At 42.3% G+C, this 22,589-nt stretch overlaps 1 protein-coding gene across 5 annotated transcripts in view; it reads left to right on the top strand.

The window, feature by feature from the left end:
- The window catches only part of C5H4orf17 (chromosome 5 C4orf17 homolog), a 66,168-nt gene that overhangs the window by 19,951 nt on the left and 23,628 nt on the right, over nucleotides 1-22,589 (top strand). The window contains exon 2 of one of the 5 annotated variants that reach the window (XM_055433998.2): nucleotides 11,754-11,958. The exons of 3 other annotated variants lie outside the window; for them this stretch is intronic. The gene's annotated coding sequence lies outside the window, so the exon portion shown is untranslated. Of the gene's footprint in view, nucleotides 1-11,753; nucleotides 11,959-12,034; nucleotides 15,063-22,589 lie in introns of those variants that run through there. One more of the 5 variants, XM_055434000.2, reaches the window with a different exon arrangement.

Genomic DNA, 22,589 nt, shown 5'->3' with positions numbered 1-22,589 from the left:
GCATCATTTCTTCGGCGATCAGCTTTCTTCACACAGTTTAAGTTCATACAAATCTTCCGGATATAAACTGTTTACTCTCCTAGGTTCCCCCTCCCCCCTGCTCTGTCCTCAGGGAAGGCTAACTAGCTGGATTAGTTGAAGGACTCTCTTGCCCTCTGGTTGGGATTTGGCCAAGTGGGGATCATAAGCAGAAGAAAGGCAGAGTCAGGTTGAGGGTTTATCTCCCAGGTGCCTCCCTATGGGTCCTGCTACCAAAGGCGAAAGCTACAGTCGGGAAGCCCCTCTGTGTAGCCCCCCGCCTCCTTTCTCAGTTCCATAAACATTTCCCATCTCTTCCCCATACTGACTTCAGGGTACTAGACCACTTCTTGTTTGCTGCTTTAAAAAAAAATTCTGTCCACAACTTTATAATCTATTGAAGTCTTCTCAGTAATTCAGCTTGGAGATAGCATCTGTTTCCTGCTAGCGTACATGTGTGCATGCTACCTTGATTCAGCAGTCTCTGATTTTTTGTGACCCCACAGACTGTGGCTCTTCATGGGATCATCTAGGCAAGAATACTGGAATGGGTTACCATGCCCTCCTGGGGATCTTCTGATCCAGGGATCAAACCCATGTCTCTTATGTCTCCTGCATTGGTAGCTGAGTTCTTTACCATTAGTGCCACCTGGGAAGCCCATTTCCTGCTAGAGCTAGAAATAATGCAAGGGTTATTACACTTCCACTATTATTACTTCCAAATTTCATTAGATTTTGTTTAATGTGTGTGTATAGTTACAATTATCAATCAGGTTCTTCCATGAGGTTTTCCATCATAGCTAACAGAAATATGTGTTATGAAAGAGTTTTGGCTGGACAGAAGCTTTCGTTTTAAACAACTGGCTCTGGTCATGATTCTCCATTTCTGAGCTCTGTAGTCTATCCCAGACTTCTGTCTAAACCTCAGTTCCTTCCTCTGTGAAATAAGGATAATAGTAGTTCCTATCTCATGGGATGGTTAGAATACATGTAACTGTTCAATTCATGTCAAGTATTATATTACTATTATTATGCCAAAAATAAGAAAAGAATATCCAGCTGATCATGAATGAGGAGCTGAGCTGTCAAGTCTGCCTTCAATACTGTATCATTTCAGGCCAAGGTGGAGGTACTTAAAAATCAGGCCTTGTGTGAACCCAGTGTGAACAGGAAACAAGGTGGCTGGGTGCTGGAAGAACAGTCAGGACCCTCTGGCTACAGAACAAGTCTTGCAGGAAGCCTGACTCCACTGCTATTTTTTTTCTTTTCTAACCCTGACTGTGCATCAGCTTACCAGGAAAGGCTTTTTAAAACAAACTGTAGGCTGTATTTGGAGAAGGCAACGGCAAGCCACTCCAGTACTCTTGCCTGGAAAATCCCATGGACGGAGGAGCCTGGTAGTCTACAGTCCATGGGGACGCTACTAGTCGGACATGACTGAGCGACTTCACTTTCACTTTTCACTTTCACACATTGGAGAAGGAAATGGCAACCCACTCCAGTGTTCTTGCCTGGAGAATCCCAGGGATGGCGGAGCCTGGTGGGCTTCCGTCTATGGGGTTGGGGTCACACAGAGTCAGACACGACTGAAGCGACTTAGCAGCAGCAGCAGCAGTAGGCTGTATTACAGAGCTCTAGAATTTTCACAAAGTTACTCAAGTGCTTCTGATATTCAGCCTGGGCTATCAACCTTATCCCAAGGGGCAAGATATTACCCTGGGTAGAGGTCAACCCCTGCTATACCCTGTGACCCTATCTGCTCCATAGCCACAGAGGGACCAATCGTATCAGTCTTCAAAGAAAGCAAATACTTAGACAATTTTACCCTAGGATTACCATAGATTGTAAGTGGGAGTTGTTTCTTCAACTCAGATATAGAGTCCTAGTGTCAGATATTAATAAACTCAGTATTCTCTAGTGGGGAAGAGGGGAATCTCAGCCTACTGACTTCTTTTTTTGAATGTGTTCTTTCAGCCTACTAACTTCTGACATGGTCAGTTAGGCCAAGACATAGAAGGTCAGTTTTCCTAGTGGAAGCAATCTATTGCAGATGTTCCAATTTATCAAGAGTATCTTGTCAAAAGGGCTGTATAGAAGTCTTCACTGAGTTTTACCTTTCTAAAGGGTTTATTAGTTTAGGAAACAGAATGGCCACAGCAGTTTCCTGTTTCTGAAGGCTTCCATTCCAGCTCTTCCTGCCCTAGCTGACCGGAGTATGGGCAAGTTTGTGGATAGCATGTTGCCGCCACCTAGTGGTAAATGTGACACTTTACCCTTGTGACGGGAATGGCAAGCCACTCCAGTACTCCTGCCTGGAAGATCCCATGGATGGAGGAGCCTGGTGGGCTGCAGACCATGGGGTCGCTACTAGTCAGACACGACTGAGCGACTTCACTTTCACACATTGGAGAAGGAAATGGCAGCCCACTCCAGTGTTTTTGCCTGGAGAATCTCAGGGACGGGGGAGCCTGGTGGGCTGCCGTCTATGGGGTCACACAGAGTCGGACACGACTGAAGTGACTTAGCAGCAGCAGCAGCAACGTTGTGACGGTAATAAAAATCCCTTTAGAAGAGAATTGGGCTTCCCTGGTGGCTCAGCTGGTGAAGAATCCCCCTGCAGTGTGGGAGACCTTTGTTTGATCCCTGGGTTGGGAAGATCCCCGGGAGAAGGGAAAGGCTACCCGCTCCTGTATTCTGGCCTGGAGAATGCCATGGTCTATATGGGGTCACAAAGAGTTGGACACAACTGAGTGACTTTCGAGAATTGGGAGAGCTGTATTAGCAACATCATTTTGAAAACAATGTTGAATCCCCTATTACCTTCCAATAAACAAATAAGACCCACCCAATATATCCCTTTGACAAATTTATATATTCTATAACTAGCTTTTTTTAAAAAAAACAGCTATAATCATTTCCCCTCTTTTCTCTATTCACACACTATAGTAATTTTTCCTTAATTAAAAAAAAATCAGAAATAAACTATCACCCTAACTTCTTAACATTTGTGAGATATATAATGTGGATATGACAATGACAGACAATGCTCTTTCAACCTTTTTAATGAACCCTTAAATATAAAATTCATAGCACTTCTGATGAATGAAATGTCTCTTCTCAGAGCCAGGAGAGCAGTCGAGAAGCACTTGGTTTTGAGTTCTAACAGAGATGAATCTCACCTTCAGAGAGATCACTTGATAGGAATTGATAGGAATTAGATTTACAAGCTGGAAAAAGTCAAGGTATCACCTCCCCTTTTCTGTTTTGTTGGTTGGTGATCTAATGTAACCTCCTCCATCCTGAATTTCCCCAAGGAACTCAGAAAACATTTCTCATTTTTTTTCTCTCTTAACTCGGATGAGGGACTAGAAGTGTGAGAGAGAAGTCGCTCACGCCTTTAAGTCTGAGTTTTGTGACGCTGTCAGCATCCTCAGGCTGGTGACGCTGCTCTTCTCTCAGTTCTCAACGTGGTACCAGGTTTGCTGCCAGCTCTCTGTGTGATCTTGGGGAACTTGTGCATGTCAGCTTCATTTCAGTTGGACACACTAGAAGAAGAATTTTTTCCAGGTAATTATATTGGAAGTGAGATGGGAAGTCTGGAATCCAGAACGAATCACTGTGAGATCCTTGCTGCTGCTGCTGCTGCTAAGTCACTTCAGTCGTGTCCGACTCTGTGCGACCCCGTAGATGGCAGCCCACCAGGCTCTCCTGTCCCTGGGATTCTCCAGGCAAGAACACTGGAGTGGGTTGCCATTTCCTTCTCCAATGCATGAAAGTGAGAAGTGAAAGTGAAGTCACTCAGTCGTGTCCGACTAGTAGCGACCCCATGGACTGCAGCCTACCAGGCTCCTCTGTCCATGGAATTTTCCAGGCAAGAGTACTGGAGTGGGGTACCATTACTTTATTACTTATTTAAAAATTCATTTGCTTGCTTTATCTTCTAAATTCCACATGTAAGTGGTAACATACAGTACTTGTCTTTCTCTGCCTGACGTATTTCACTTGGCATAATACCCTCCAGGTACCCCATGTCACTGCAGTATCTTTTGGCTGCTTGAAATGGATGGGCCTGGGAGCAGGCTAGGGAACTGGATTGCAGGGCTGGCACTCAGTCCTCCTCTCCCAGCCCCGACCAGCACATCCAGAGCCTGTGCACTGTACTTTGTGCTTTGAGCAAAGTATTCTTCTGTGTTTACAAAAACCCAAAAACCAATTCTAGCATGTTCACCATGTTCCAGATGTTGTGCATGATCACATTCCATTCTAGAGATTTCTGAGGCTGAGAGTTTTATTGTGTACAATGAACAGATAAGGAGACTGAAGCCTTGGCAGTGAAGTAAACTGACCCGGAATCACACAGGGAGTACTGAAGCTGAAACATAAACCTGCTTTGACCCAGGCACAAAATCATTTGGTTTTACAATCTCTCTGCTGCACAAATTAGCACCTAAGAAATCTTCTTTTATAGAAAGCCACTTGCTTTTAAACCAAGAATGTGCTGTCCCTGTGTGCTACCTTCTAAGAAAGAAGTAACTTAGTGCAGAGGAGGCGCAGTACACACTCAATAAATGTTTGTTGAATTAATGAATAATTAGTTTATAATTGCATATCTTGCAGTGTAATAAAGCTGAAAACTTCACTTGCATATTAATAATTTTACATCTCTAGATTTTAGAATTCTTCCTTAATGACTATAAAGAATTCTACTCTTAAGACAGAGATCAGAAGCCATGTAGAAAATAAATTATAGACAGCCAAAATGAACATGCTTAATCTGTGAGATATATTTCTTTTTTCCATCTTTCCTCTCTTCACAAATTTTCACTTTTATTGTCATTTTCTGAATGCTGCAAAGAAATGTGTAATATCATTACAATTATAGATATTAATAGCATGATACAATTCAACAAATCATTTTATTTAGTGAACTCAATTAAAATATATTTATTTTCAGAGGCAAATACTAGCTAGAGATGTCATGCAGAGAAACAAATCTAGGGGTGACCAAATTTGGAGAAATATTGCAGTCTGAAGCTGCCAGTGACTGGAGAGAATTTTAGGATGTGGTAAATATGGCATTGAGGGGTGTGTCTACACATGGGCTCAGATTAAGTAGAAAGTTTTTAAGGTCAGGATGCGGCTAACAATGTAGGGGTGAGAGGTTGAGTTGTCTTGACTCCTACTGAGAATAGTTAAGATTTGGTTAAATGGAGGAATAGGAAAAAAAAAAATGTAATTGGAAAACAAAAGCCACAATGATTCAAATATTCCAGATTTTTCCTTTTGTAAAAACTGTGATGATTTCATCTCACCATATGCTTTCTTTTCCCCAGAAAGGACCTCATGACATAATGGGACAATTATGGGCCTCCATTCAGGAAATTTAATGACATAGCAGGCATAAAGTTTATTATTTTGGGGGCACTTTCTGTGTATACCACAATGAAAGCATTTTCTAGTCATTATTGTAAAACATTTTTAAATTGTGATAAAATACATATAACAAAATTTACTACCTTAACCCCTTTGAAGTATTCAGTTTAGAGGCATTAAGTAGTTCTCGTCATGCAACCATCGCCATGATACCTTATGGTGGAGGGTGTTGGATTCGTGATCTCCAAGGAAGAAGATTTAGCTTCAGGACCAGGGACCAGACTTGATCACTCAAGAGCTTTTGGGTAGCATACTTTTATTAAAGTGAAAAAGGGACAGAGAAAGATTCTGACATAGACATCAGAAGGGGGATGGAGAGTGACCTCCTTGCTAGTCTTTAGCAAGCTGTTTTATATCTGTTAGAATGCTGTTGATCAGGTAAGAGAGACACCTAAAGGCTGAGAGAGTTTCACCAGGCCCCTCGCCCACAAAATGCATTTTTGAGATAGGATGGCAGGAGGTGTCATCCCCTGGCCATAAAACAATTGATTTGAATACTGGTTTGTTGAGCTACTATCAGCCAAAAGTTACTCTTTGGTGGAACCATTTTGAAGAAAGGCAAGTTGCAAAGCAAATACATAGTTTCATTAACATAGCTTAAGAAAAATATTTCCATAAGAAAAATGAATTGGTTAGTTCAAGGTTTGAGAAAAGTTAAATTCAGGTGGAACCATGTGTTGTCATAGCAACACAGAATTTTAAGAGAAAAAGATCTGACACTTGTCGTTTCTTTCCTCCAGCCGCTTAGTTCAGTTCAGTTGCTCAGTTGTGTCTCACTCTTTGCCACCCCATGGACTGCAGCACGCCAGGCCTCCCTGTCCATCACCAACTCCGGGAGTTTACTCAAACTCATGTCTATTGAGTCGGTGATGCCATCCAACCATCTCATCCTCTGTCGTCCCCTTCTCCTCCCGCCTTCAATCTTTCCCAGCAGCAGGTCTTTTCAAATGAGTCAGCTCTTCGCATCAACTGGCCAAAGAATTGGAGTTTCAGCTTTAGAGTCAGTCCTTCCAATGAATATTTAGTACTGATTTCCTTTAGGACGGACTGGTTGAATGTCCATGCAGTCCAAGGGACTCTCAAGAGTCTTCTCCAACACCACAGTTCAAAAGCATCAATTTTTCGGTGCTCAGCTTTCTTTATAATCCAACTCGCACATCTATACATGACTACTGGAAAAACCATAGCTTGACTAGATGGACCTTTGTTGGCAAAGTAATGTCTCTCCTTTTTAATATGCTGTCTAGGTTGGTCACAGCTTTTCTTCCAAGAAGCAAATGTCTTTTAATTTCGTGGCTGCAGTCACCATCTGCAGTGATTTTGGAGCCCAAAAAAATATTCTGTCACTGTTTCCACAGTTTCATCTATTAGCCATGAACTGATGGGACCAAGCAAATTTAGCCTTGGAGCATGGAATGAAGCAGACTAAAGTCTAATAGAGTTTTGCCAAGAGAAGGCGCTGGTCATAGCAAACACCCTCTTTCAACAACACAAGAGATGACTCTACACATGGACATCACCAGATGGTCAACACCGAAATCAGATTGATTATATTCTTTGCAGCCAAAGATGGAGAAGTTCTATACAGTTAGCAAAAACAAGACCAGGAGCTGACTGTGGATCAGATCATGAACTCCTTATTGCCAAATGCAGACTGAAATTGAAGAAAGTAGGGAAAACCACTAGACCATTCAGATATGACCTCAATCAAATCCCTTATGATTATACAGTGGAAGTGAGAAATAGATTTAAGGGACTAGATCTGATAGAGTGCCTGATGAACTATGGATGGAGGTTTGTGACATTGTGCAGGAGACAGGGACCAAGACCATCCCCACGGAAAAGAAATGTAAAAAAGCAAAATGGCTGTCTGAGGAGGCCTTACAAATAGCTGTGAAACGAAGTGAAAAGCAAAGGAGAAAAGGAAAGATATAAGCATCTGAATGCAGAGTTCCAAAGAATAGCAAGGAGAGATAAGAAAGCCTTCCTTAGCGATCAATGCAAAGAAATAGAGGAAAACAACAGAATAGGAAAAACAAGAGATCTCTTCAAGAAAATTAGAGATATCAAGGGAATATTTTATGCAAAGATGGGTTCGATAAAGGACAGAAATGGTATGGACCTAACAGAAGCAGAGCTGTTAAGAACAGGTGGCAAGAATACACAGAAGAACTGTACAAGAAAGATCTTCACGACAAAGATAATCACGATGGTGTGATCGCTCACCTAGAGCCAGACATCCTGGAATGTGAAGTCAAGTGGGCCTTAGAAAGCATCACTACGAACAAAGCTAGTGGAGGTGATGGAATTCCAGTGGAGCTATTTCAAATCCTGAAAGATGATGCTGTGAAAGTGCTGCACTCAATATGCCAGCAAATTTAGAAAACTCAGCAGTGGCCACAGGCCTGGAAAAGGTCAGTCTTCATTCCAATCCCAAAGAAAGGCAATGCCAAAGAATGCTCAAACTACCGCACAATTGCACTCATCTCACACGCTAGTAAAGTCATGCTCAAAATTCTCCAAGCCAGGCTTCAGCAATACGTGAACCGTGAACTACCAGATGTTCAAGCTGATTTTAGAAAAGGCAGAGGAACCAGAGATCAAATTGCCAGCATCTGCTGGATCATGGAAAAAGCAAGAGAGTTCCAGAAAAACATCTATTTCTGCTTAATTGACTATGCCAAAGCCTTTGACTGTGTGGATCACAACAAACTGTGGAAAATTCTGAAAGAGATGGGAATATCAGACCACCTGACCTGCCTCTTGAGAAACCTGTATGCAGGTCAGGAAGCAACAGTTAGAACTGAACATGGAACAACAGACTGGTTCCAAATAGGAAAAGGAGTACGTCAAGGCTGTATACTGTCACCCTGCTTATTTAACTTCTATGCAGAGTACATCATGAGGAACGCTGGGCTGGAAGAAGCACAAGCTAGAATCAAGACTGCCGGGAGAAATGTCAATAACCTCAGATATGCAGATGACACAACCCTTATGGCAGAAAGTGAAGAGGAACTCAAAAGCCTCTTGATGAAAGTGAAAGAGGAGAGTGAAAAGGTTGGCTTGAAGCTCAACATTCAGAAAACAAAGATCATGGCATCTGGTCCCATCACTTCATGGGGAATAGATGGAAAAACAGTGGAAACAGTGTCAGACTTTATTTTTGGGGGCTCAAAAATCACTGCAGATGCTGATTGCAGCCATGAAATTAAAAGACGCTTACTCCTTGGAAGGAAAGCTATGACCAACCTAGATAGTATATTAAAAAGCAGATACATTACTTTGCAACAAAGGTCCATCTAGTCAAGGCTATGGTTTTCCCATTGGTCATGTATGGATGTGAGAGTTGGACTGTGAAGAAAGCTGATCGCCAAAGAATTGATGCTTTTGAAGTGTGGTGTTGGAGAAGACTCTTGAGAGCCCCTTGGACTGCAAGGAGATCCAACCTGTCCATTCTAAAGGAGATTAGTCCTGGGTGTTCATTGGAAGGACAGATGCTAAAGCTGAAGCTCCAATACTTTGGTCACCTCATGCAAAGAGTTGACTCACTGGAAAAGACTCTGATGCTGGGAGGGATTGGGGGCAGGAGGAGAAGGGAACGACAGAGAATGAGATGGCTGGATGCCATCACTGACTCGAGGGAGGTGTATTTGAGTCAACTAATGGAGTTGGTAATGGTCAGGGAGGCCTGGCGTGCTGTGATTCATTGGGTCGCAAAGAGTCGGACACGACTGAGTGACTGAACTAAACTGAACTGATTTGACCAGATGCCATGATCTTAATTTATTGAATGTTAAGTTTTAATCCAACATGGCATCTGGTCCCATCACTTCATGGGAAATAGATGGAAAAACAGTGGAAATAGTGCCAGACTTTATTTTTGGGGGCTCCAAAATCACTGCAGATGTTGATTGCAGCCATGAAATTAAAAGACGCTTACTCCTTGGAAGGAAAGTTTGACCAACCTAGATAACATATTAAAAAGCAGAGACATTACTTTGCCAACCAAGGTCCGTCTAGTCAAGGCTATGGTTTTTCCCGTGGTCATGTATGGATGTGAGAGTTGGACTGTGAAGAAAGCTGATCACCGAAGAATTGATGCTTTTGAACTGTGGTGTTGGAGAAGACTCTTGAGAGTCCCTTGTACTGCAAGGAGATCCAACCAGTCCATTCTAAAGGAGATCAATCCTGGATGTTCATTGGAAGGACTGATGCTAAAGCTGAAACTCCATGCAATGAGTTGACTCACTGGAAAAAACTCTGATGCTGGGAAATGTTGGGGGCAGGAGGAGAAGGGGACGACTGAGAATGAGATGGCTGGATGGCATCACCGACTCTGTGGACATGAGTCTGGGTGAACTCTGGGAGTTGGTGATGGACAGGGAGGCCTGGCGTGCTGTGATTCATGGGGTCGCGGAGAGTCGGACACGACTGAGCGACTGAACTGAACTGAATCCAACTTTCTCACTCTCCTCTTTCACTTTCATCAAGAGGCTCTTTATTTCTTCTTCACTTTCTGCCATCAGAGTGGTGACATCTGCATATCAGAGGTTATTGATATTTCTCCCGGCAATCTTGATTCCAGCTTGTGCCTCATCCAGCCCAGCATTTTGCATGATGTACTCTGCATACAGGGCTTCCCTTGTGGCTCAATTGGTAAAGAATCTGCTTGCAATGCAGAAGACCTGGGTTCGATCCCTGGGTTGGGAAGATCCCCTGGAGAAGGGAAAGGCTACCCACTCCAGTATTCTGGCCTGGAGAATTCCATGGACTGTCTAGTCCTTGGGGTCACAAAGAGTCGGACACGACTGAGTGACTTTCACTCTGCATACAAGTTAAACAAGGAGGATGACAATATACAACCTTGACATACTCCTTTTCCTATTTGGAACCGGTCTGTTGTTCCATGTCCAGTTCTAACTGTTGCTTCCTGACCTGCATACAGATTTCTCAAGGGACAGGTCAGGTGGTCTGGTATTCCCATCTCTTTCAGAATTTTCCACAGTTTGTTGTGATCCACACAGTCAAAGGGTTTGGCATAGTCAATAAAACAGAAATAGATGTTTTTCTGGAACTCCTCTCACTTTTTCAATAATTCAACGGATGTTGGAAATTTGATCTCTGGTTCCTCTGCTTAAGGGAGAGAGAAAAAATATCTGACACTTGCAGCCTATTTCCTCTGTTTGGAGACCCCTTGCCTTCCTGCCTGTTACCCTCTCAAAACAAACCATGTCCAGAACTCTTTTCATGCGGATCTTTTTCTTGAAAACCCGGCTTTTTGTAATTAAAGTTTTGAAAATGGAAATGCAGTTTTACCACCATAATATAAAAATGGCAAGTTAGTGCATAAGGCTAATGAAACAATGTTTAATTAGTAGTGGCTTACAGTGTGGGTGAAACAAGGTTATACTATGTTCCAAGCCTCTTTGTGGATGCTTTTAAAATGACTAGCTCTACGGCTAATCGCAGATAATGGTCTAATGCAGTAAATAGTATTTTTCTTGTTTCACAGATGAGGACACTGAGGTTCCGGGAGATAAGAACATAACCCATAACAGAGTAAGTGATGAAGTGGAATGTGAACCCAGGAGTTGAATCCAAGTTTTCTTGAACCCAGAGAGCTTCTCTTTTTCTCTGCACCATCCTATCAAGTACTTCCTTTGCTGTTTTTGTTGAGCCGCTCAGTTGTGTCTCACTTTTTGCGACCCCATGGACTGCAGCACACCAGGCTTCCTTGTCCTTCACCATCTCCTGGAGCTTGCTCAAACTCATGTCCATTGAGTCAGTGATGCCATCCAACCACCTGATCCTCTGTCATTCCCTTCTCTTGTCTTCAATCTTTCCCAGCTTCAGGGTCTTTTCCAATGAGTTGGCTCTTCCCATCAGGTGGCCAGAGTATTGGAGCTTTAGCTTCAGCATCAGTCCTTCCAATGGATATTCAGGAATGATTTCGTTTAGATCGGACTGGTTGGATCTCCTTGCAGTCCAAGGGACTTTCAAGAGTCTTCTCTGACACCACAGTTCAAAAGCATCAATTCTTCGGCTCTCAGTCTTCTTTATGGCCCAACTCTCACATCCATACAAGACTACGGGAAAAATCATAGCTTTGACTATACAGACCTTATTAAAATAATCTTTCAGATACTTATAAAATCGTAAACCCCAACATTTATTGTTCTTGATCACCTTATCTTTTCATAGCATTAAAAAAATTTTATATTTGTATGTCTGTGGATCATACACACATACATATAACCATCCCCCAACACACATAATTGATCATTATTTGTGCGTTGGAGCAGAACCAAAGGAGAATTCTGGCTTCTGTTATTTCCGTGAGTCACTTCAATTCAGAGATGCAGTGGCCTGCTGTTTGGATGTGAGTACCTTGTAACTCTCGAGCTTTCACATTGAGTTATGTATCCTGGATCTGCTTGTCCGCCTTCACTGCACATGGACCTGCCCATGTAACTGCAGCCAAGTCAGAAAAAGCAGAAGAATCTCAAGGTAGGAATAAATACAGATTTTCCATGTCTTACTTTATAATACTTTTCTTTGGCTGCTAAGATTCTTTGTGACCTGTGGACTGTAACCCACCAGGCTCCTCTGTCCGTGGGATTTCCTAGGCAAGAATACTGGAGTGTGTTGTCACTTCCTTCTCCAGGGGATCTTTCTGACCCAAAGATCAAACCAGGGTCTCCAGCTTTGCAGGCAAATTCTTTACTATCTGAGCCACTAGGGTAGCCCCAAGACTATTAAAGTAATTGCAAAACTAAGTTCCTGCGTTTAAGAACTGAAATGGGTACTGACTCCTCTTCTTTGAACCTCCCCCTCTCCCAGCTCCCATCACTCAAAAGAGCTTTGAAGGTGTTCTTACATGTCAGATCAGCTATGGAAATTTGCAAAATGGGTGCTCTTAAGTTTAAATGCAGATTAAAAATCTCTGGAGCTATGGTTCAGAAGATTTGCCTAGATATGAGAACTTATCTGCATTCTAATTACTTCTTTTCTCTCTGGTTAAGAGAAATATGAAGGGAACATCTGAGGGCACCAAATAAGTGAGTGATCAGAAGAGTACAATCACTGCTTATGTAATTTTATGGTGCATGTGGACAACACATATATATTCACCTGAAGATTTATTAGTCTGGACCCCCTCATTTGAACATTCTGTATCAGGAATACATAAATCTATAGGAAAGAAAAATGTTTTATTCTTGTATAAAATGGGAATAAAACAAGCTATTGTGATAATTTAGAATAAACGTCATCTAGGCCTGGCGTGCTGTGATTCATGGGGTCGCAAAGAGTCGGACATGACTGAGCGACTGAACTGAACTGAACTGAAGAAAGTAACACTCGGAGAAGGCAATGGCAACCCACTCCAGTACTCTGGCCTGGAAAATCCCATGGATGGAGGAGCCTGGTAGGCTGCAGTCCATGGGGTCGCTACTAGTTGGACATGACTGAGCGACTTCACTTTCACTTTTCACTTTCATGCATTAGAGAAGGAAATGGCAACCCACTCCAGTGTTCTTGCCTGGAGAATCCCAGGGACGGGGGAGCCTGGTGGGCTGCCATCTATGGGGTCGCACAGAGTCAGACACGACTGAAGTGGCTTAGCAGCAGCAGCAGCAAGAAAGTAACACTGGTGTATATCGTTACTTCAATTTTAGTTCAAATTGAAGCCCCCCTTTCTTGTTGGTGGAGAGCATTATATTAACACACAGCTCTTTCCTGAATGATGCAAGTCAGCTCCTTCCTGAATTTGTTCTCTGTGCAACACATGAGTTATTAATGATCCATATTAATCATTTTTTGGCCATAAAATCGGACACAAATTTAAAGCCGCTATCTTTGCTCCAGTAACCTGAGACAAATAAAGTCAAAACGTGTGCCACAATATGGGACTTTTTGTTGGGTTACAGTTTTATGTTACCAGGAAGACTAGTTACTAGCAAGGCTATTAATAAGATGTTTTTAATTTTATAAACACTTAAGTTAGAAAAATAATTTTAATTCCATTTCTGCCTTTGTTTTAAAGGTTTCTAGACAAGTGGCTCTCAGGTGTCACAAAGCATTAAAATTGCCTGTGATTGGGGATCCTGCTTAAAATTCAATATCTAAGTTCTCTTCCCAGGAATTTTGACTCAGTAAGTCTAAGGGGTGGAACCCAGGAAATTACATGTTAAAAAACTTTTAATAGATGTGAGTTGGTGATGGACAGGGAGGCATGGTGTGCTGTGGTTCATGGGGTCGCAAAGAGTCGGACACGACTGAGCGACTGAACTGAACTGAATATTCCATCAGCAAGATGTCCACATCATTGGTGTGGAGCTCAATGAATTCTCACAAACTGAACCCACACATGTAACCAGCACCCAGTTCCAGAAACAGAATCTCCTGGCTCCCAGAGCCTTCTTTTGCTCTGTCCTCTCACTCTCCTGTCACAAGCATGACATTACACACACTAGGACTACAGAGGTTAGTTTTGTCTGTTTCTGTATTTCATGGAAACAGAGGATTGTGCAATTTTTATTCTTTGATTCTGTCTTCTCTCATTCAACGTTATGTTTTTGAGGTTCGTCAGTATTGTGTGTAATCAGATCATTCATTCTCACTGCCATGTGGTATTCCATTGTGTGACTACACCCCAATTTATGTATTCACTGATTTTTGTTGGGCATTTGGGTCGCTTCCCATTTGGGCTATTAAACTGGCCCTGCTGTAAACACTGTTGCTTGAACAGCCAGTGAAAGGGGAGCCCTATAATCAAGGTTCATAAAAGAAAGTCTTAGGACCTATAAGAATAGTGTCTTAAAGCTAAAGGGGAAAATAATAATGTTAGACTTCTTTTCTGAAAACAAGTGCTAAGAGCAAATAACAAGGCTTTTAATGTTTTAATGCTATGTCTTAAACAAGAATAGAGGGAAAGAACAGATAAAGAAAGCAGAATTACTTGACTCTTCTTACATCTTTTCAATAAGGAAAACCCTGGAGAGGTAAACCACGGATAGAGTGCACATGGTTAAGACAGAGCTGAATCCCAATATAGGCTAGAAGATGATGAGTTAGTAAGTGGCAAAGTCAAATGCAAGCAAATACATACCTTAAAATTTTTTTTTATTATTTTTTAATTGAAGGATAATTGCTTTACAGAATTTTGTTGTTTTCTTCCAAACATCAACATGAATCAGCCACAGATATACATATGTCCCCTCCCTCTTAAACCTCCCCTCCTGTCTCCCTCCCCATCCCATCCCTCAAGTTTGTCACAGAGCCCCTATTTGAGTTCCCCTGGAGAAGGCAATGGCACCCCACTCCAGTACTCTTGCCTGGAGAATCCCATGGGCGGAGGAGCCTGGTGGGCTGCAGTCCATGGGGTCGCTAAGAGTCGGATACGACTGAGCGACTTCACTTTCACTTTTCACTTTCATGCATTGGAGAAGGAAGTGGCAGCCCAGGCCAGCGTTCTTGCCTGGAGAATCCCAGGGACGGCGGAGCTTGGTGGGCTTCCGTCTGTGGGGTCGCACAGAGTTGGACACGACTGAAGCGACAGCAGCAGCAGCAGTCATACAGCAAATTCCCATTGGCTATCCATTTTACAAATGGTAATGTACGTTTTCAAGTTATTCTCTCCATACAGCTCACCCTCTCCTTCCTTCCTTGCCAGTCATGTCCATAAATCTGTTCTCTCTGTCTGTGTCTCCACAAAATTTCATCAGTACCATCTTTATAGATTCCATATATATGTGTTAGCATACAATATTTTTCTTTCCCTTTCTGACTTACTTCACTCTCTATAATAGGTTCCAGGTTCATCCACCTCATTAAAACTGACTCAGATGTGTTCCTTTTTATCAGATCAGATCAGATCAGTCGCTCAGTCGTGTCCGACTCTCCGCGACCCCATGAATCACAGCACGCCAGGCCTCCCTGTCCATCACCAACTCCCGGAGTTCACTCAAACTCATGTCCACAGAGTCGGTGATGCCATCCAGCCATCTTATTCTCCGTCGTCCCCTTCTCCTCCCGCCCCCAACTTTTCCCAGCATCAGAGTCTTTTCCAGTGAGTCAACTCGTCGCATGAGGTGGCCAATAGATGGAAAAACAGTAGAAACAGTGTCAGACTTTATTTTTTTGGGCTCCAAAATCACTGCAGATGCTGATTGCAGCCATGAAATTAAAAGACGCTTGCTCCTTGGAAGGAAAGTTATGACCAACCTTGATGGTATATTAAAAAGCAGAGACATTACTTTGCCAACCAAGGTCCGTCTAGTCAAGGCAATGGTTCCTTTTTATGGCTGAGTAGTATCCCATTGTATATGTGTACCACATCTTCTTTATCCATTTATCTGCTGATGGACATCTAGTTTGCTTCCATGTTCTAGCTATTGTAAATAGTGCTGCAATGAACACTGAGGTACATGTGTCTTTTTCAATTTTGGTTTCCTCAGGGTATATGCCTAAGAGTGGGATTGCTAGGTCATATGGTGGTTTAATCCTAGGTTTAAATGAATCTCCATACTGTCTTCCATAGTAGCTGTATCAATTTACATTCCCACCAACAGTGCAAGAGGGTTCCCTTTTCTCCACACCATCTCCAGCATTTACTGTTTGTAGACTTTTTGATGATAGCCATTATGACTGGTGTGGGATTATATCTCATTGTAGTTTCAGTTTGCATTTATCTAATAGTGAGCAATGTTGACTATCTTTTCATGTTTGTTAGCCATCTGTATATTCTCTTTGGAGAAATGCCTGTTTAGGCCTTTTTCCCACTTTTGATTACATTGACTGTTTTTCTGGTATTGAGTCATACGAACTGCTTTTATGTTTTGAAATTAATCCTGTGTCAGTTGTTTCACTTGCTATTCAGTTCAATTCAGTTCAGTTCAGTTCAGTTGCTCAGTCGTGTCCGACTCTTTGCAACCCCATGAATCGCAGCATGCCAGGCCTCCCTGTCCATCACCAACTCCCGGAGTTCATTCAAACTCATGTCCATCGAGTCGGTGATGCCATCCAGCCATCTCATTCTCTCTCGTCCCCGTCTCCTCCCACCCCCAATCCCTCCCAGCATCAGACTCTTTTCCAGTGAGTCAACTCGTCGCATGAGGAGGCCAAAGCATTGGAGTTTCAGCTTTAGCATCAGTCCTTCCAATGAACACCCAGGATTGATCTCCTTTAGGATGGACTGGTTGGATCTCCTTGCAGTCCAAGGGACTCTTGGGACCAGATGCCATGATCTAATCACCGTTCATAGATTCAGGCATATATCCCAAGAAATCTCTCCATCTGTTTTCTATCTTTGCTGAAAATAACAGTGTCTTGGACTGGTAGTCTGATACCAAGGCAACAAGGACACACAAGCTGCCCTGAACAGTGCCTCAGAGCCATCTCAGTCCATGGTTTTGACAGAATTACTGCAAACTGTGCCCAAACCAATGAGTTGTAACATTTTTTCTGGTAATGAGAGAAGAAAGGTCCTCCTAAAGGGAATACAACAGAATTACAGTTACATGCCAGAAGTATATCTCCTTCTAATGGATGATGCTTGTCTCTCTCTAAGGAAAGGTGTAAACCACAAGAATATAGACACCTCTCACACATAGGTTAGGTATGTCAGGCTCTGTGGTAGAGATCACTGCTTATAAACTTAAAGTATGTTTTCTAAGCATCTGTTTTAGAAAGGGGTGGGAATGTACTCTGTGAGGAACCTATATTTTCTGTGCCCCCCACATCCCCCTTCCTCCTCCCACCCCCCACCTCCTTCTTCCTCCCCCAACCCCCCCAGCTACAAGTGATCAGTGCATCCAGATTATTGCCTGGGATTCACAGAAAGGCTCTTACAGGAGGGGCACATGGCGAGCTCAGGCCCCAGGTCTGTCCTTACCCACCCCCTGCCTTTCGTCTTGTTTTCTTCCTGGATTATTGATGTGATGCCTGGCAACAGAGTAGCCATTTGGATGATTAGAACTTCAGGCACCATCTGGGATAAGAGCTAAGCTCCAGAAGAGAAGCTGCACATTAAGCAGTTCAGTTCAATTCAGTTCAGTCGCTCAGTCGTGTCCAACTCTTTGCGACCCCATGAATCACAGCACGCCAGGCCTCCCTGTCCATCACCAACTCCTGGAGTTCACTCAGACTCATGTCCATCAAGTCGGTGATGCCATCCAGCCATCTCATTCTCTGTCGTCCCCTTCTCCTCCCACCCCCAATCCCTCCTATCATCAGACTCCTTTCCATTGAGTCAACTCGTCGCATGAGGTGGCCAAAGTATTGGAGTTTCAGCTTTAGCATCAGTCCTTCCAATGAAAACCCAGGATTGATCTCCTTTAGAATGGACTGGTTGGATCTCCTTGCAGTCCAAGGGACTCTCAAGAGTCTTCTCCAGCACCACAGTTCAAAAGCATCAATTCTTGGGCGATCAGCTTTCTTCACAGTCCAACTCTCACATCCATACATGACCACGGGAAAAACCATAGCCTTGACTAGACGGACCTTTGTTGGCAAAGTAATGTCTCTGCTTTTCAATATGCCATCTAGGTTGGTCTTAACTTTCCTTCCAAGGAGTAAGCGTCTTTAACCTCAGATATGCAGATGACACTACCCTTATGGCAGAAAGTGAAGAGGAACTCAAAGGGCTCTTGATGAAAGTGAAAGAGGAGAGTGAAAAGGTTGGCTTGAAGCTCAACATTCAGAAAACAAAGATCATGGCATCTGGTCCCATCACTTCATGGGAAATAGATGGGGAAACAGTGGAAATAGTGTCAGACTATTTTTTTGGGCTCCAAAATCACTGCAGATGCTGATTTCAGCCATGAAATTAAAAGACCTTAAGCAAGATAGACCTAAATGTGGAACAAGTCTAGGTCCATAATGACACTATGGAACTGCTGCATTAACCACGCACTTTCACATGACAGAGAAATAATCTCTGCTACTAGCTGCATAAAGCCAATTCCTAACTGGTAGAAAGTAGGAAAGAAAATCTCAAAATGCAAAAATTACCTTGGAAAATCCTTTAAACCCCCCATAAAAAATATGTAAATCCTGAATGGGTTATAGGTGCATAGAGATGCTGAGCCTTTAATTCTTGAGGCCAGTCAAGAGAACAAGATTGTATTAAATTCTACCCTTGTATTGTTGTAAATTAATTGTTTGCCCTTCAGGAATTAGCTACATTGGTTTCAGAGACAGTAATTCAGCTTTCAAAAGTCATGTGTGGTCTGAAAAGAAAAATACTGGGAAGCACCAGTATATATCCTGACAGTTGACAGCAACATATATGTTTGTACATTTGTGTGTGCACATGGTAATTCCATCTTTAATTTTCATAGAGAACTTTATGACTTTAACTGTATTACTTAGTATATCTTTGTGATTTTGAATTAACAGTTCAATTCTTTGTCAAGGCTGTTGAACAGTCATCAGCATGTTCATCCTGATTATTCAGGCAGGATGACTGGGATTCTTTAGTCATTCACAATTTCTCCCTACATGGTTTTTGATGAGCTAAGTTTGATTACATCTACATGGTACGTGTTCTTTAAGCAAAATTCTGCAGAGAATTATATACATGATTGAAATTCTTCCCCCACTCTGTGTTGTTCTTTCTCTTGCATTTGATTCAGCTCTATTTCACATTCAAAGATGAGAAAATTAACTGCTGCCAAGTGGCTCTGTCAAGCTGTGGGTAGGCAGAACTCTAAGAATGACAAGTGGAGAGGTTCTGGAACTCAGATTTCCCCACGGAATGTTACCAGGTTGCTAAGTTATATAGAGTATCTTAACAACCAGGAAGCCACATAGGGCTCCTTGGAGCAAGAGCGGGAGAAACCGGAGGGAGACAGTTAGATTCATTTGGAAGGCTTAGACATTAGGCTGTCTCTGCCAATTAAAGATTCCCAGCTCAAGTACAAAGATTTCAGGAAATCAATGACAACTCAAGATAGACCTATTACAAGGCTTGAAGGGTATCACAAGCCTTGAGTTCCTGTCAGCCAGATCACCTTCCTTTAAAATTGACCTCAGGTATAATTTTAATTTCATCATTAAAATAATTTTTTAAAGTTTTAGGTTTGATTTAGTTGATGGACCATAGTTGAGCTGACCTTTTCAAGACTACATAAAAGCCAATTAAGTCTGTTTTGAGGAAATGGGTCATTACCTTTTTAAAGTAATCCACTTATTTTTGAGAGATCAACAAATAAAAAACGCTGAATTTATGGGATAAGAACATTTATTCTTTGAAAAGGTTTACTTAATAAATATTTATTGAGCATAAACTATGTGACAGGTGGAAAATTGGCCTAGATCACTGCCTACTTGATACATCCTATTGAGAGAAGCAAAAAATAAACACAGAAATATAAAAAAATGAGTGACATACATTATGAGTTATGAAGACAGTTTAAAGAGGGTTGAGGGAAAGAGAATGGGATGATGGTGGAAACGACTTTGGAGAGGGGTAGGAAGTCCTCGGAGAAGGAAATGGCAACCCACTCCAGTATTCTTGCCTGGAAAATTCCATGGACAAAAAAGCCTGATGGGCTACAGTCCATGGGGTTACAAAGAGTTGGACATGACTGAGCACACACACATACACAGGAAGCCTTTGGGAGAAAGTCTTAGCAGACAAAGCCATGAAAAAGGTGAGGGAGGAAGCAATGGGAAGATCTGGGTGGTCAGGGGCTCTGGCAATGTAAAATGGTTCTGCATTCATCACCTATATAACAGTCTTCTCATCTCAAGGAATTCATAGTAACTTAGCTGCTCATTGATCAGCTATTGTTGTCTTCTTTTGTAAGCATACATTTTGCATATGTGCTATTTTGGACTAAATTAAATTTGTATTTAATACACATCTGCATAGTATTTTCCAAGTAAATGGCTAGGATTGGATTAATAATGTTGTTAAAACTACATATTCTGAGGATTTTGTGTCATGTGGTCTAGATAAAATTCAATAATTTACTAATATATAGGTAGATTTCAGAGGCTTTATAAAAGGAAATATTTTTCCCAGTACTTACATGATTCTGAGTGGTGAATGGTAGTTTTAATAAGATTTTCCCACAGTTACCTGTATACAGGTTTTTTTCTGTTCTTCAGGATGAAATCACAGGTTTAGCATCATAATTAAAATAGAATTATAAACAGAACTTGGCTACTTTGACTAAGCAAATATTTTGGATATATTCTCTTAAGACATTTCAGCCTAGGTTTTATAATAAGGCAGTCAGGCTGCTGCTGCTGCTAAGTCACTTCAGTCGTGTCCGACTCTATGCGACCCCATAGATGGTAGCCCACCAGGCTCCGCCATCTCTGGGATTCTCCAGGCAAGAACACTAGAGTGGGCTGCCATTTCCTTCTCCAGTGCATGAAAGTGAAAAGTGAAAGTGAAGTCGCTCAGTCGTACCCAACTCTTCGCGACCCCACGGACTACAGCCTACCAGGCTCCTCCACCCATGGGATTTTCCAGGCAAGAGTACTGGAGTGGGTTGCCATTGCCTTCTGGTGATGGAATTCCAGTTGAGGTGAAGGAAGTCCAGTTAAGCTGTTTCAAATCCTAAATGATGATGCTGTGAAAGTGCTCCACTCATTATGCCAGCAAATTTGGAAAACTCAGCAGTTGCTGCAGGACTGGAAAATGTCAGTTTTAATTATAATCCCAAAGAAAGGCAATGCCAAAGAATGCTCAATTGCACTCATCTCACATACTAGTAAGTTCAGTTCAGTTACTCAGTCATGTCCAACTCTCCGTGACCCCATGAACCGCAGCACGCCAGGCCTCCCTGTCCATCACCAACTCCCAGAGTTCACCCAAACTCATGTTCATTGAGTCGGTGATGACATCCAGCCATCTCATCCTCTGTCATCCCCTTCTTCTGCCTCCAATCCTTCCCAGCATCAGGGTCTTTTCCAAAGAGACAACAATTTGCATGAGGTGGCCGAAGTATTGGAGTTTCAGCTTCAACATCAGTCCTTCCAATGGACACCCAGGACTGATCTCCTCTAGGATGGACTGGTAGGATCTCCTTGCAGTCCAAGAGACTCTCAAGAGTCTTCTCCAACACCACAGTTCAAAAGCATCAATTCTTCAGCACTCAGCTTTCTTTTCAGTCCAACTTTCACATCCATACATGACTACTGGAAAAACCATAGCCTTGACTAGACGGACCTTTGTCGGCAAAGTAATGTCTCTGCTTTTTAATACGCTATCTAGGTTGGTCATAACTTTCCTTCCAAGGAGCAAGTGTCTTTTAATTTCATGGCTGCACTCACCATCTGCAGTGATTTTGGAGCCCCCAAAACTAAAGTCTGACACTATCTCCACTGTTTCCCCATCTATTTCCCATGAAGTGATGGGGCCAGATGCCATGATCTTAGTTTTCTGAATATTGAGCTTTATGCCAACTTTTTCACTCTCCTCTTTCACTGTCATCAAGAGGCCTTTTAGTTCTTCTTCACTTTCTACCATAAGGGTGGTGTCATCTGCATATCTGAGGTTACTGATATTTCTCCCAGCAATTTCGATTCCAGCTTGTGCTTCTTTCAGCTCAGCGTTTCTCATTAATGTACTCTGTATATCAGTTAAACAAGCAGGGTGACCATATACAGCCTTGATGTATTCCTTTTCCTATTTGGAACCAGTCTGTTGTTTCATGTCCAGTTCTAACTGATGCTTCCTGACCTGCACACACTAGTAAAGTAATGCTCAAAATTCTCCAAGCCAGGCTTCAACAGTATGTAAACCATGAACTTCCAGATGTTCAAACTGTTTTTAGAAAAGGCAGAGGAACCAGAGATCAAATTGCCAACATCTGTTGGATCATTGAAAAAGCTAGAGTGTTCCAGAAAAACATCTACTTCTGCTTTATTGACTATGCCCAACCCTTTGACTGTGTGGATCACAACAAACCATGCGAAACTCTTAAAGAGATGGGAATACCCGACCACCTTACCTGCCTCTTGAGAAATCCGTATTCAGGTCAAGAAGCAACAGTTAGAACTGGACATGGAACAACATACTGTATTCCAAGCCAATTAATGGACTTGAAAGTTATCCATTAAAATCACTGAGCAATGAATTATCAGTCAATTAAAAAGTGCTGAAATCAATATAGGCAATAGGA

Source organism: Moschus berezovskii, chromosome 5 (assembly GCF_049115385.1).
Source record: "Moschus berezovskii isolate FMDL1 chromosome 5, NW_MosBer_1.0, whole genome shotgun sequence".
Lineage (NCBI taxonomy): Eukaryota > Metazoa > Chordata > Mammalia > Artiodactyla > Moschidae > Moschus > Moschus berezovskii.
Note: the sequence above shows the minus strand (reverse complement) of the source record. Positions and strands in the feature narration are given on the sequence as shown.